The 15,277-nt window shown below is 31.8% G+C and overlaps 2 long non-coding RNA genes across 2 annotated transcripts; both read right to left on the reverse strand.

Annotated features, from left to right (window-relative positions):
• Positions 1-696: 696 nt before the first annotated feature.
• LOC134713741 (uncharacterized) lies at positions 697-4,619 on the reverse strand. Its single transcript, XR_010106372.1, has 3 exons — positions 4,554-4,619; positions 2,903-2,988; positions 697-907 (listed from the first exon to the last, which is right to left on the reverse strand). It is a non-coding gene; the product is annotated as an uncharacterized LOC134713741 (long non-coding RNA).
• A 3,630-nt stretch (positions 4,620-8,249) lies between these two features.
• LOC134713742 (uncharacterized) lies at positions 8,250-11,060 on the reverse strand. Its single transcript, XR_010106373.1, has 3 exons — positions 10,922-11,060; positions 8,915-8,993; positions 8,250-8,456 (listed from the first exon to the last, which is right to left on the reverse strand). It is a non-coding gene; the product is annotated as an uncharacterized LOC134713742 (long non-coding RNA).
• Between the last annotated feature and the right edge of the window lie 4,217 nt (positions 11,061-15,277).

Raw genomic sequence — 15,277 nt, forward strand, 5'->3', positions numbered from 1 at the left:
ATATCTGTCATTTTTCTGACTTGATACAGACATTTCCTTGTGATTCATTCTTACTAGGGTCTTTGAATCGGATAAACATTAATTGATTCTAAAACCAGTAGTTATGTTATGTTCATATATATTTTATGATGGTATGATACTAAACCTTTAACGATAAGGATTCTGCTTGATTTTCATATTACGCCGACATTAACTCTCCATAAGATTTATTGACATCGGGAGCTGGCATGTCAGTAACAGCTAGTACTACTTTGTATATTTCTGTATCATTGTCAATTTGCTTAGTTTCTACTATGAATTACCTTATCTGATATCAGACTTCATTTGAAAGAAGTTTGACTGTTCGCATTGCTGTGCGTTTGTTTATTCTACATTGGCTAGAGGTATAGAGGGTTAGATCTCATAAAACATGTTTACCATCGCCACGATTGTTTTGTAGGAGCCTCTGGTCTTGGTTAAATTTCTCCTTTCTTTTCATATATTTTAATGTATTTCCAGCACATACTTTCATCTTTAGAAGAAAAACCAGCGTTACCGATTTTGATCTCTCTCTTTTATACATGAATGTTATTCATAGCATTAAATATCAAGGTCGAGAGAGGGAATTAAAATTCAACCAACATGACAAAACATATCTATAATGAGACATACCTATGTAATAAAAGTTAAATTTGATTGTTCAGGAAAAAAAAGATATGTAGTGCAAATATTTAATATGGTTATATATATTTTACAACATTTACAATGATAGATATGTACAGTACAAATTTAAGACAGAACAGTTTATGTTAATTCGCTTTTTATCGCCCATACCATCTCGCAAAATTGCGATTTCCTCCTCCACTACTTCCACCAAACGAACGACTATATCCACCCATTCTACTATACATTCCACCGCCACCTCCTCCTGGATAGGAAAATGAATAATTCATGAATAATAAATTACTAAATAACACAATGAAAAAATATGAAGTTTAACATTTTTAATATACAAAATATCGCTCTTAATTTGTATAGTGATTCGTCTTTGAACGTAAGAATTAATATTCTTTACGACTAACATATATATTTAAATGAAATATATACTAGTATGAAACAATGTTATTTCTATTGAAAAAATATCGAACTTTAGAAAAAAATGAAACATTTTGAACGTTATATTCTATGACCTATTATACAGTACATGTCTTGTCCAGTGTGCGATGAATTCATTATAGGGTTCCGACCCACTTCTGCCCAACACTATGGATGCATAGAAGATTCTCAGCTTCACCTTTTATGGATTTTACTGAACCCCGGAAGAATACCCAAAGAAAGAAATGTACTCAAACCCTATAGTTTTGGTTATAGATCTAACTTAAAAACAATCAAACATAATGATAAAGGACACTATGAATCGACCAACTGGCTCTTGACTTGGCGTATATATTATACTTGTTAACCCTGGTAGCATTAGTTCACAATCTATTTTAGAATGGCGCTATAAAAACGTTTGTGCTTAGTCACGGAATGTTTTGTTCTTTTCATGCTTGATCATGTCTTTAGATATTCATATGTATGGCGTTTTATGACTATTTATGATTTTTCAAGAAACAAAATGGAAAAACAAAATGTTGGGTATATATATTTAAATTTACGTCAATTATGTGATAATCAAACAACACTTATAAACAAAAGACATACATACTGAGTCTTAAACAATAAACCAAATAAAGCAAAACTACCGAACTCAAAGGTAAACACAAAAAGAGGGGTCATAAAAGAGACAAAGTCTAAAACAACTGTCATATTACTGACATGGAGTAGACATTTGAAAATGTGGTTTTATAGACAATAACAACCAAAACCAAGGAGTAAACAAAGACTAAAAAATTAAAGGACATTTACATCAGCTACATTGATGCTTCAAACCTCACTTTTATTGCAGTTTATGTACTGACAGAATAGGGTGAGCAACCCAAACAGACATAACAAGTTTATATACAATGTAACAATAATGGAATCCAACAGCAAAAAGTATGTCAACATACAAAGACATATGTATGCGCCTGTCCCAAGCCAGGAGCCTGTTATTCGGTGGGTGTCGGTTGTGTATGTGTTACATATTTGTTTTCGTTCATTTTTGTAAATAAATGAGGCCGTTAGTTTTCTCGTATGAACTGTTTTACATTGTCATTTCGGGGCCTTTTATAGCTAATTATGCGGTATGGGCTTTGCTCATTGATGAAGGCCGTACGATGACCTATAGTTGTTAATTTCTATGTCATTTTGGTCTCTTATGGAGTGTTGTTTCATTGGCAATCAAACCACATCTTCTTTTTTATACATATACCATGAATGACTAAAATATTCAAACAAATATAAAAACATCTTGACAGAGACGCTACCTAAAATTTTCAATAGTTGACAGTAAATTTAACAATAAAGATACGAATCAAAAATATGACTTGACAATTCGCGAAGCCCACTGTCGTTATTTATTTTACATAAGTACAACAGAGGGATGAAAGATACCAGAGGGATAGTCAAACTCATAAATCGAAAATAAATTGACAACGCCATGGCTAAAAATGAAAAAGACAAACAGACAAACAACAGCACAAATGACACAACATAGAAAACTAAAGATGAAGTAACACGATCCAAACCAAAAAATAGGGGTGATCTCAGGTACTCTGGAAGGGTAAGCAGATCCTGCTACAGAGGTGGCACCCGTCGTATTGCTCATATTATAGCAAATACAATCTTCTTTATCTTTTCATTCTTTGGTCGGGTTGTTGTCTTTGTGACATATTCTCAATTTTATTTAAATGCATACTTGATCTCTCACGAACGCATCTATTGGTTTTTTTAAGCAGACAGCTATTATACAATTATAAAATTTAAAAAAATATATACTTACTACCCCAATATTGCCCCAACGTTGTAGACACAAACAATGATACAACAAAGATAACCACTACTAACATTATCTGTACTTTCATTCTTCTATTAAACAATAAAGAAATCAATAATGCATTAATATTTTTCTTCATACGTTCAAACCAAAAGTTAAGGTAAAAAAAACTATATAAAAAAATCAGTTCTCCTAACCTTGTTGTTTTTTTTATCCCCTTAATCTGTTTAGTATTCTCAGAGACGTATAGTAAATACATGTCTCTGGTATTCTCCTAATAAAAAAAGATTAAACTCAATTAAAATACGGGTTTAAGAAGACATCAAATGTATTGTGACAAATTCAAGGATTGATGTTTTAATCAATATTTCAAAATCACAAAAAGACTAAGACGTTTAAATGACCTTTTATATCTTTGCTACTGTAGGAAACATTCGGATGTCTATTACAATTTTCTTAGTCAACTCATAATTTGGTATGATATATCCAATTTTAAGTTACACCACTTTACATTTTGTAAATGGAAGGAAATGCAATCAATGGCCATGAATACTTGGTGTTATGCAGACAACAGTCATTCGACGTCAGAAATCATTCGAATCCCGATACAATATACAATGAATTTGTTTTTGATATACATAAAGAATGCTGGAATGTTAAATCACTGTTCTAAGTCAGGGATAGGACAGTTGTTATTCGTTTGATTGATGTTTTTGAGCTTTTGAATTTGCCATTTGATTCGGACTTTCCTTCTTTCTCTTTAATTTTCCTCGGATTTTGATATTTTTGTCATTTCATTTTTACAGGGATAATGTCTTTGTTAAATTTGTTTTGTTAGTTGTCCGAGCGAAAATTAACATTACCGTTGGCGCCAAAGTTGCGTTTGCAGGTGGTTCTTTTTTGTTAGAATTGAGATACTTGTATTCAAGGCAGAATCAATCCATAGGCAATAAATGTATTTATGTCAGAGTTTATTCAATCCCTTTAGTCACAAAATATTTTTTTTAAGAAAGTGATATACCTACTTCACCTCCGCATGAGTCTCGTGAGCTTTGTTATTAACATTAACAGTTCTTGAGAGCCACAAACATGTTCTCATACAATTTTCAGCCTAAAGTGATAAAATTCATTCACTTATTCGCACGAGTGGTTCTCTTAGCATCACGATAGTTGGCCTTTTTAACTTTTATTCGAGCGTCAATGATGAGTCTTTTGCGGACGAAACGCACGTCTTGTAAAAAACTAAATTTTGATTCTGGTATCTATCATAAGTTATTTACAACTAAAAATGATACGCTTTATGTGCAGCAGACTAAAATAAAGATTTTTCTTCGTAAATGTTTTAAAAATAATTATATAATTATAATGTAAAAAGTAAAATAACAAAGGACCGAACTCCGAGGAAAATTCAAAACGAAAAGTTCTTAATTAAGTAGTAAAATTGAAAGCTTAAACACATCAAATGGAAAGGGTGGCAACTATTATATTACTGACTTGGAACAGGCATTTTCTTATGTATCAACTTTAAATTATTTCTTACTGATATATCCGTATATAATGATTTCCTAAGAATTATTTATAATAATTTTGACGTAGGTTTATCGATGAAAGTATTACATTGGAACATTAGAATAAACATCTTTAAAAAAGTAATTACCTTGTGGTTTAAAATCCTTCTATAAAATGATATCAAGATGCATCGTAACTCATTTTAACTACGTATTTTATTTTCCCATTAAATCATTTCTTTTTATTTACTAATACCTCATCATATATCATTGTTTTGATTTATTTGTAAAAAGTGTAAATATTTTATGCGGCATTGAAAAAAAAATTGTTTTGATTACAAGCTGAAAATAGCAAAATCACAAAGTTGGGGTGGGCGTCTTAAAGATACCAATTAGAAAGAAAGTTAATTTTATGACTGTTTTAGACAAAGTTTGCTAAAGACATAATTTTTGTCACAAGCCAAGTAGGCAGCACTTCGGTGTTGACATGAATATCAATTATATGGTCTTCTTTTTTTTTATTTTCTGTTACAAAACATGAAAGCTCTTCAACTTTGTACTTGTTTGGCTATATAACTAATTTGATCTGAGCGTCACTAATGAGTCTTATGAAGACAGACGAAACGCGCGTCTGGTGTGTCAAATTATAAGCCTGGTAGCTTAGGTAGTTATTGCGGCTGTATGGAAAGGTTTTGATTTTCAAAGAAAATCACGTTAATTTGTTTTGTTTTTAATAAGGTTTCTTAAATGAATTGTTTCATGTTTGGGCCTTTGATGACCGACATTGTATTGGTTTACACACTGTTAAAAGCAGTACGGTTGTTTATAATTGTTTACATCTACTTCATTTGAACTTTTATTTAGATTTTTTTTATCAGAAAATAATGCAACAGTGTAACATCATATCCATCCCGTTAAATTTTCCCTTGCATCTGAAGCCCACTTCTGTGTTGACTTGAGTTAGCATTGGTATGTTCATAATTATAAATTGACTGTTAACAAAACTTTAAAATTTTGAAATACTAAGACTTTTTTATCTCAGGAATAGACTACCTTTAATAGCTGTATTGGTAAACTTTTAGGAGTTGTTCCTTAATGCTGTTCCTCTTCGTACTTTATTCAGCCTTTTTAACATTTTTCGATTCGAGCGTCACCGAAGAGTCTTTTGTAGACGAAACGCGCGTCCGGAGTAAACACAAAAAAATCAATCCTGGTATCTATAATGGGTTTATTTATATCTATGAGGGGCGAAATATACCAGAGGTAATAAATTAAAAGTAAACTGACAACGCCATGGTTAGAAAAGAAAAAAAAAGACTGACATACAAATGAAGGTAAAAAAAAGAAACTATTTATATATATATAAAGACAGACCAACACGAAGATCAAATATAATATTAGCTCGGACGTTGCCCATTATATAAAAGTATAAAAAAGACATCATCATGGAAACGGTGTCGTCTGGTATGGTATGTCTCCACATCACCAAACATGACAAATATCCATATAAGGACGCATTCAGATCGTCATGATAATAACAACATCAATAATCTATGTACGCAGCTGTGTGCAGATATTCTAAAACACATTTCGAATTTTGATGACTCTTAACAACACATTTAGAAATGTGAAACAATGGCTACAAAAGTTAATTATTTACTAGCAGTTCAGCTAAAAAGTCTTATTTTACCAGAAGTTATGATGATCTGAATTGTAAATCAAAAAATGTCGTTTCCGGAATAGAGTGTGACCTTTGTGGATTGGTATACGTCGGTGAAACTAAAGGAAGGGGCTGAATAAATATATATGTGTGGCAATGGATCACACATCAACCTCAGTGCAGACGATATTGTTTACCATCATTTTAACCATCCTAATCATTCAATAAATTTTTGCATCTTAAACATATTTCACATCTGCTTAGATTAAAAGAATACAACCGGATTCGACAATTGGGAACTGCGACACCATATAGTTGCAATGAAAACATTCATGGCATAGGTTTTCTATCTAACTTGTCTGTCATGTAGCTCGGTAAATAAGATGATTTTATCAAAGTTACTCCTCGACGTAAACAAAGTCATTGTCATCGTCATTATAAAACACATACACCTTATGATGTTTCTTTTCATGACTTGCTGCACGAAGCTTTATACATTGTCCCTTTCAAAACAACTTATGTTTGTAATCCACTGTTACTAATCCTCAAATAATTAAACTTACAGCTGACATTTTGGATATTGCCACCAAACTTCTTGACCCAATCAACTTGGGCGATAACCTGAATAATAAATCAGTTGCCTCGAATTTCCCTCCCTATTTTTTGCAAGCCACTTGTCCTACCTCCATGACAAATAAATTAAATCGTGTTTTGTGTATATCACATTACATAAACTGCTTTATAAATAAATTAGCCATTGTCAATTCACTCGAAAACTGAACATTTACTCCCACGACACTTTTTGATCAAACAGTTGATATTTCGATGTGTTTGGTTTTTTTTGCTCCACTTCTTGTCCATTCATTCTTATATACTTTATGACAAGAATGCAAGGAGTACTTTACAGAAAACGATAAACTAAGACCCATTGCAGCTTACGCTATATTAATATACAATGTCCTTTAATAAACAATGTACAGTTTGTTAAAAGTTTTTTATCATAATTATCTTAGATTTACACGAAATTGAGAAGAGCATATACACTTCTTTTAGGTTGGCTTTATAAATCGACCTTCACCAAAAAATTGCGAATAGCACCGATTGAAAAAAAAACATTTTACGTCTAACAATATGACTTCAACTTTCCAATGATAAACTTTCCGTTCATATTTGTCAATATCTCTGCAGCCTTGCATACATATATTCTATCCATTTCAAAAAATACAAAATCCAAGGACCTCGGCATCCTTTCATGATTTTTCTGGAATAGGAGTGGTTCAAAACTGCTCGAACACAAAAATATGTTAGAAAAAGTCTAGTCTATATTTTCGAAAGATTTTTTTTTTGTCCGATTATTGAATTGATCAGTTACATCAAGTGTCTATCTCACATGTAACTAGGGATCTGTCTGTACGAGGTCAAGTTTTTTTCCGTTTCTGATACACTGTTTGAGACGCGAATTTTACTTTGGAAGTTACCTTGAATAACACAGCGATTGCCATTAGTGGAATATGAAGTGATAATTATTTAGAAGAATCTTAGTTAATATCTAGTTGTTGGTGATATTTGTGAAACTCATCTTTAGCATTATGTGTTTGTTCGTTAATTAATATTTGTCTTTGTCGTCTTTACATTTTGTCACACTTCAAATACGTATTATATATGGAAACTTGATACTGCATTTTTTATCTTTGGTTTTTATTTAAAAAAAAAAAAAAAGATATTAAGACTATAGTCTTCGACTTATTTAGCAATTTTAAAATATTTTTTTTTACTTTTACACTATAACACAGAAAAATACGGGTTTCTTTAGCTTGACATAAATCGAAAAAGCTACGAATTTTAGTTTTTACCGTTATCTGGTAATGAATTTCGATGTGTTTATCGTCTTTTTTTATGATTTTTATTTAGTACACGCAGGTTAATGATAACAATATGCCACAAATTTATTACAAAAGGCACGAAAGCTGTATACAACTTTTCTTCAACGGTTTGCAAAACTTTAAATTATTTAAAATGCGAATGATGTTCTTCATAATGAATAAACTACATGTATCTTAGCTGTATTTGACAAAACCTTTCGAAATTTTGTATATTCAGTGCTCTTCAGCTTTGTATATTTTTGTATTTTACTTCTTTCACTCAATCGTAGACAAAAAGTGTAACGCAGAGACGTACAAAATCATAGCTATGATAAGTTTATTTTATTTATTAATTGTTTATCTATTTATCACAATACAACTGAATAAAAAAAGTATCACGTTTTCAACAATAGATTATATGATGGATAGAAAAATAAAAATTACAAAAATATATATACAAATATCGATAATAATGCCCTATTTTCTTCCCCCAAACCATCTACCAAGGTTAGAGTTTCCGCTACTCCTTCCTGTAAATATAAAGATAAATTATAACATAAAAATTCCGTTAAAAATGTGAATGAAAAAATGTGGAGTGTCTTATTTGAAAAAATAAAGTATGCGATTTTTAAATCCTTATAAACGTATGTCTCTAACACGAGAACAATGTAGTAAACTAGTGGGCGGAGCTACAAATTGTAATTTTCTGGGGTTTCTTTTCTCTTTTTGGTACTTGAAAATGGATGTATTTATCATAACAAAATACATTTAATATTACAGATTAAGTGACACACATTCATAATTGCTAACACCCACGCTATTTGATAATGGATTATTGTGTATACTTGTCTCATTGGCAATAATAATGGAAAACATCCTTTTATAATTCAGTAAAAAGTAAAATCACCAAAAAACTGAACTCAGATGAAAATTCAAAAAGTAAAGTTCCTAATCAAATGGCAATATGAAAACAAGTTATTTTACTTACGTCTCCACGACTGTCCCAAAGCGAAGGACATCAAGAATATCAGGATGAGGAGTATTCTTACAAAATTTGCCCATTTCATCTACAAAATCAATCAGTTTTATTTTTTAATTCATGCATGTTCTAGGAATTCAAAACTACACGGATAAAATGTGTTATAGTCCTGCAATGTAACCATATATAAGTGTTGCTATTCAACACTTCATATTTCGAAAAAACAAGTCAACAAGTGTCCGAACAAAACAATAAATTTCTTATAGGCGTATATCACAAGTTAGATATTGATCAGTGTTTTAATTCTAGGAATAGTCGCTGCTACTATACTCCTTATCCCTATTTTTCCATTCCGGATAAGTTCTAAAATTACACAACTTTTTCATCCACTTGACGCTATCTGGGACCCTGTTTAAACAATTCACAATGCATGATACTTTTTATTGAGACCTGTTAAAACTACCGTAAATACTTCAAACAAAATATTTTTTACTTCAATTTTAATTTCGAAAAAAGTGGATTATACTAAATCAAAGTTTCTTGATGATCACTTTCTAAAGTGTTTTCTCCCTCAGCTCACTACTGATGACCTCCATTTTTCGGCCGGTGACCTAAACAGGAAGTTGTACAAATGACTGTTTTCCCGGAATGGACTAAATAGCGATAAGGTGTATTTTAGTTTAAACATATTTATTTACAGTGGATTGGGAAACAAGTTTTGCAACTTAAATTAATCCCTCTCCACATTGCGGGTGCGAGTGCTGCCTTGTAGCGGCATTAACCTTCTCTTTTTCAAAATCTACAAGGGTGTCTTTAACGTGCAAGAGATATGGCTCTCTCTTAACACGGGTCAGCCATTTATCGTCCCCTTCCGACGAACTATCATCGTTTCCTCAAGACCATACTCGCAAATGGTGTCAAGGGAGAGCCGAAAATTGAGTTCCTGAAATTTTCATCCCAAACGGGAATCGAACCAGGAACCTCTGTGTTATTGTGTATTGTATTGACCTTATCTTTTGTAAATAGTTCTTTTCTTGGTTATTTTGTTTTAATGAATGCATAGATAGACCAATCAAATAAGCTAACATCTGACCTAACATCTGTAAGGGTTATTATTTTTATGCCAATAATTTTTGTATTTCAATGTTAATTTTACATAAAAGTACGTCATCAACAAAAATAAAGTAGTATGTATCAGACAGAAAATTTTCCTTACCTCCAATACAATTTTGGATACATACTCCAATTTTGATGAATTTCTGTCAAATTTACAATGCAGTATCGTCAGGCGTTAAAAACATTGCCGACTATTTAGAAATTGACATTATATTATAAGAAAAAGTGAAACTGTGATACTGTGCTCCGAAAAAATTTGCTAGATTTGTTAATAACACTATCTTACCTCCTGAATTCACGTTTAAAAGATGAAATGTTAGTGTGAAACGTCACATCTGAGACAAGTTTGTATTTTTATCACAACTAACATTTTGTACTCGGTATCTATTCAAATATGTGCTTAGATATAACAAGATGTTGTATGAGAGCTGATGAAACAATTCTACATCTAATTCACAATTTGTAAAAGTAAACCATTAAAGGTCAAAGTATGTCTTCAACACGAACCCTTGGCTCTGACCGAACAGCAAGCTATAAAGGACATTAAAGAAGACGAGTGTAAAACCATTCACACAGGAAAACAACGGTCTAATGTGTATAAAACTTAAGAAACGAGAATCACCTTATGAACTACATAAACAACGGCAACCAATGAGCATCAGTTTCCTGACTTAATTCAGGTGACAACAAATGCAGCGAGTTTAATCATTTAAACAGGTGTTAACCTTCACCTTAACCTGAAGTAGAAATGTAACATCACAACATAGAAAGAGTGTCTTGATTTATTTTGAATTAATAGTTTTGAATCCAATAAGTGTAATCATCTGTAAATCATTACAAAAGATTATCAGTTTGGTTTCTAACATTGTTATGCAACACATAGTAAAGAACTTCACTTACCTTGAGAGTCTTATCTGTTCAATTGACTAGATGAAGCCTTGAAGTGTTTTGTATTTTTCTTGTTTATATAATATACTTTTGAACTGCGTTTTTACTTGTTTTTAAAGGAAACGGAATGACACACAGCTTATAATGGATCGTTCGTTGAAATATATCTGGTTAAAAAAAAAGAAAAAAAGCAAACATTTTATATAATTGTGCATTAATTGTCGTATGTGAACCTTTATAAGTACACATTCTTGAATTAAGTACCAATCAGTTGACCCTAATAGACACGATGTAAAATTGATATGCATTATGAATGTTTTTTACATTATATTGGTCTGTAAAATTGTTTTTCAAATTCGTCATTCTATTCAGAGAAGTAAATATTGTACAAAAAAGGTACCAAAGATACCAGAGAGTCATTCAAACTCACACATCAAAAATAAACTGACATAGCCATGATGACTAAAAGAGAAAACAAAAACAAACAGTAAAACAGAAAACAATAGTTCACAAGACACAACATACAAAAATAAAGACTAAGCAACACGAACCCCACCAAAAGCTTGGGGTGATCTCATGTGCTCAGTGAGTGTAAGCAGATTCTGCTCCACATATGGCACGTATTCAGTTGCTTGTGTTATTACAAACCGGGTAAATAGTCTAATTCGGTTGATCAAATTCGTGGAAAGGGAACGGGATTGTAATTACGACATTAGGAAAACATCCGATATCATCTGCTAAAAACTGATATTCCGTTACGGTAAACCAACTCGCGATGGCGCCCGTTAAACTTACGAAGAATTGATTTCAACTTCACCAATTGGAACTCTTGGTTTGATATTTTCCTTGTAAGCAGCAATTCTCTATCAAGGAAATAATGATATGAAATACAAGCCCTGGAATATCGTTTCAATTGTGAGATATATAGTCCGTATGCAGGCGTTGCTAGAACGTTGCTACATAGAAATAAAAAGTCCACAAAAAGAAAGCTGAAATCACCTCTTTTGCAGTCGACCATCATTGTCATTGTTTAGATGTAGTCAAGATATGAGGCAAACTTAGCTGTATATGATGTATCTTATATCTCTAGTTCAATAGTATAGATGAGTTCAACATTGTCACCAAAAGTTTTAATTATTAAGTGAGAGAACATCATCTTTTAGCGGAAAGTAAATTCAAGGATATTGCTAACTTCTTTTCTTTCTTACAAAGACGTTTTTGTATGAAGTTAGCCTCATAAGAAGAAAGGAACAAGTCGGCAGGAAGAGGGGCACAGATGGTTCCCATGTGAATGTCGATTGTTTGTTAAAAAAATCCACTAAAAATGTAACAAATATGTTGTCAATCAGAAAATCAAGCATCTTAATAATGTCAGTTTCAGAATTGATTTTGTTGAAATCAAAGAGAATGTTTACATAGTAGTATTTATCCCTCCCTAAGAATTGATGCTTGTTCTATGCTGGTCTCTCTTTTTATGAAACAAAGCAAACCCAACTATTTCAATTTATCTTAAATGTGGAATAGGGAGTACTAGTGTAAAGTGTAGAAAAGTCAAATGCTTAAATATTATTGCAAGAGAAAAGAGTCTTAGATTGTATGTACTCTAAAAGAAGTTTGATTTTTTTTTAGTATACACATCTGATTTTCACCACCTATAGAATAAGCAGTTCCACAATAACTTTGAAGCCCGTTATTTATGAGAGGATTTGTGTAGTTTATGTATCCATTCAGTGATTGAAGATCCAGTTCTTCATCTTAGATTGAAATTACAAAGGAACATAGAACACACCTATGATTATCCAGGATTTAGTAAGTGTCGTGGGGGTATATTTTCAATTTCCAAATGAAATTTCAATACCTAATTTATCTATCAAGCAAGCAATTCATGTAATGTGATTTACACATACCAACAATGATGTTTTGTGCTTTATCTGTGTCGTCAACATAATATTTGTCATTCAGGTAGGACAAGTGTTTTTTGAGCATCGATATTGATAGATCCATTCAGTTTCTTAACTCTGATTTGTACAACGACCTCACAGACTTTATGATCCATTCGGAAAGAGTTTCTACCTGTTCTATCTCGCGTGTAATCCATGACCTTGCATAATCCTCTACTGCTTCCATCAATATTTTGAATGTGTGGTTCATATGATGGATTTAGGCTCACGATATTTCGGACCTTTGGATAACACATTTCGCAGGGAAGTGTAATTGACAATGTTGAGGTCACCGTTAATATATCATGAATTAGGAACTAGCACAAGTGCAATCTGGTGATTTATACTTGAAGTAGTCAATATTGAGATCCTGCAAAACGTGTTTGTAATAGAAAATTTCAGTTGCAACTTGTTTGGTAAAGGTATAAGGAATGATTGGTACAAACTGATTTAAAACAAAAAAAGGAGTTGTTTTCGATCGGACTAATTGATGATGGAAGTGTTGCACAAGTTGACGGCATTGTGACCTTCGTTCTCTTTGTCATCTTTTCCAAAGCGAACTGGTTTTCTTAGGTCTTTTTAGAGAAAACTTCCAAAACAAGAATATCTTGTACAATCTAACTATGTCTCTTTCGGTTTGAACGACATGTTTCCTATTCAGCAAATATTATAGATATACACATAAGTCTTTTATATCAGCTTCTGACGTCTTAAAAAAAGTGAAAAAATCGCGCCCCTGGAGGCGGGCTTCAGCTGTATCCTGTATAAAAATGTGTACTAGTACAAAGTGAATGGACATCATACTAAAATCGAAAACACATAAATGAACCAAGAGGGTCCTGACTTGGGAGAAGTTTTTTAAACCACATAGAACATGATTGTCTTTTTTGTTGGTATTCATTATAAAATGCAAGATTGAAATACAATATGAGTATAAAAAATAAGGAGGTGTGGTTTGATTGTAAAATGAGACGACTATCAATCAAAGATCTAATGCAGTAATTGCAAGCAATGTTACGGTGTAAAAATGTCTGTGAGCTCTCCACCTTCCTCATAACAAGGAATAGTCGTTTAACAGCACAACATAAGAACAAACTATCAAAATATATGGGCTTAACTCATCAGATTGACACAAAGCAGAAAAAACATTAAAACATACAATATAATACACATGCATGATTATGTCTAAAGTTATGTATACCGTTTATTTTATGTTCACTGAAATCGGTTATCTCGGGTATATAATTCACAAACTGTTGTCCTATATTTTAAACCTGTGTATATAAATATAATTTGTATGTTACCAAAGAGGTAAGTAATTTAATACAAAGAACTATCAAGATTTATAGCTAGTATTCTTAATAGAAAAAAATCTTAATTAATAATAAATGAGAATAAACGTCAAATAGTGTTTTGCAGGTTTCCATGAAATTGTTTATTAATCAGCATGGTAAATGTTAAGCAAACTTGATATAAATCCGTCATGCGCAGATTCTTTTTTGGATGTATGCAAATAGGTGTGTGTTGGACATGAAATAAAAAAAAAATTGTGAAATGTAAACATTTTTTTTTTAAATTGAACAGGTTTTGGGTAGCATTTATTACTATAAGTTGTGAGACTAAGATGTAACATACATTTAGTCATAAATTCATTTTTTTTTTGGAATTTTGGAATCCTCAATGCTCTTCAACTTTATACTTGTTTGACTTTATAAATATTTTGATATGAGCGTCACTGATGAGTCTTATGTAGGCGTACTAGATTATAATCCTAGTACCTTTGATAACTATTTCCAAAAAAATAATTGTTATGTTAATGCAATGTTTTCATTCTCATTCTTTGGTCTCATGTGGATAGCTGTTTCATTGACAATTTTACCAGAATTTGTTGCTTTGACACAAGTAAATCTGTCAGCAAAGTTAACCCTGTGTACAAATTTCAAGAAAATTCAAGGTAGCTATGCGCTTGAATATAAAATTAGGCTAATAATGTGATGTTGTTGATATTGTGGATACGATCTTAATATTTTCAATTAATTAAAACTAAAAAGTCATTGTACCAGTAATCAAAACTAAAGAAAAAGAAGAAAAAAAAATAGGTTGAAGCTCTATAGAAATAGCGAAAACTATTAACTAATATAAAAAAGAAAATGTTGTATGATTGCCAATGAGACAAATGTCCACAAGAGACCAAAATGACACAGACATTAACAACTATGGGTCACCGTACGGCCTTCACCAATGAGCAAAGCCTATACCGCATAGTCAGCTATAAAAGGCCCCGATATGACAATGTAAAACAATTCAAACGATAAAACTAACGGCCTTATTTGTATAAAAAATTAACGAAGAACAAATATGTAACACAAAAAAAAACGACAACCACTGAATTACAGGCTCCTGGTGACCCTTTTCACAAACAGATACT

This window comes from Mytilus trossulus, chromosome 4, assembly GCF_036588685.1.
Source record: "Mytilus trossulus isolate FHL-02 chromosome 4, PNRI_Mtr1.1.1.hap1, whole genome shotgun sequence".
NCBI classification, from domain to species: domain Eukaryota; kingdom Metazoa; phylum Mollusca; class Bivalvia; order Mytilida; family Mytilidae; genus Mytilus; species Mytilus trossulus.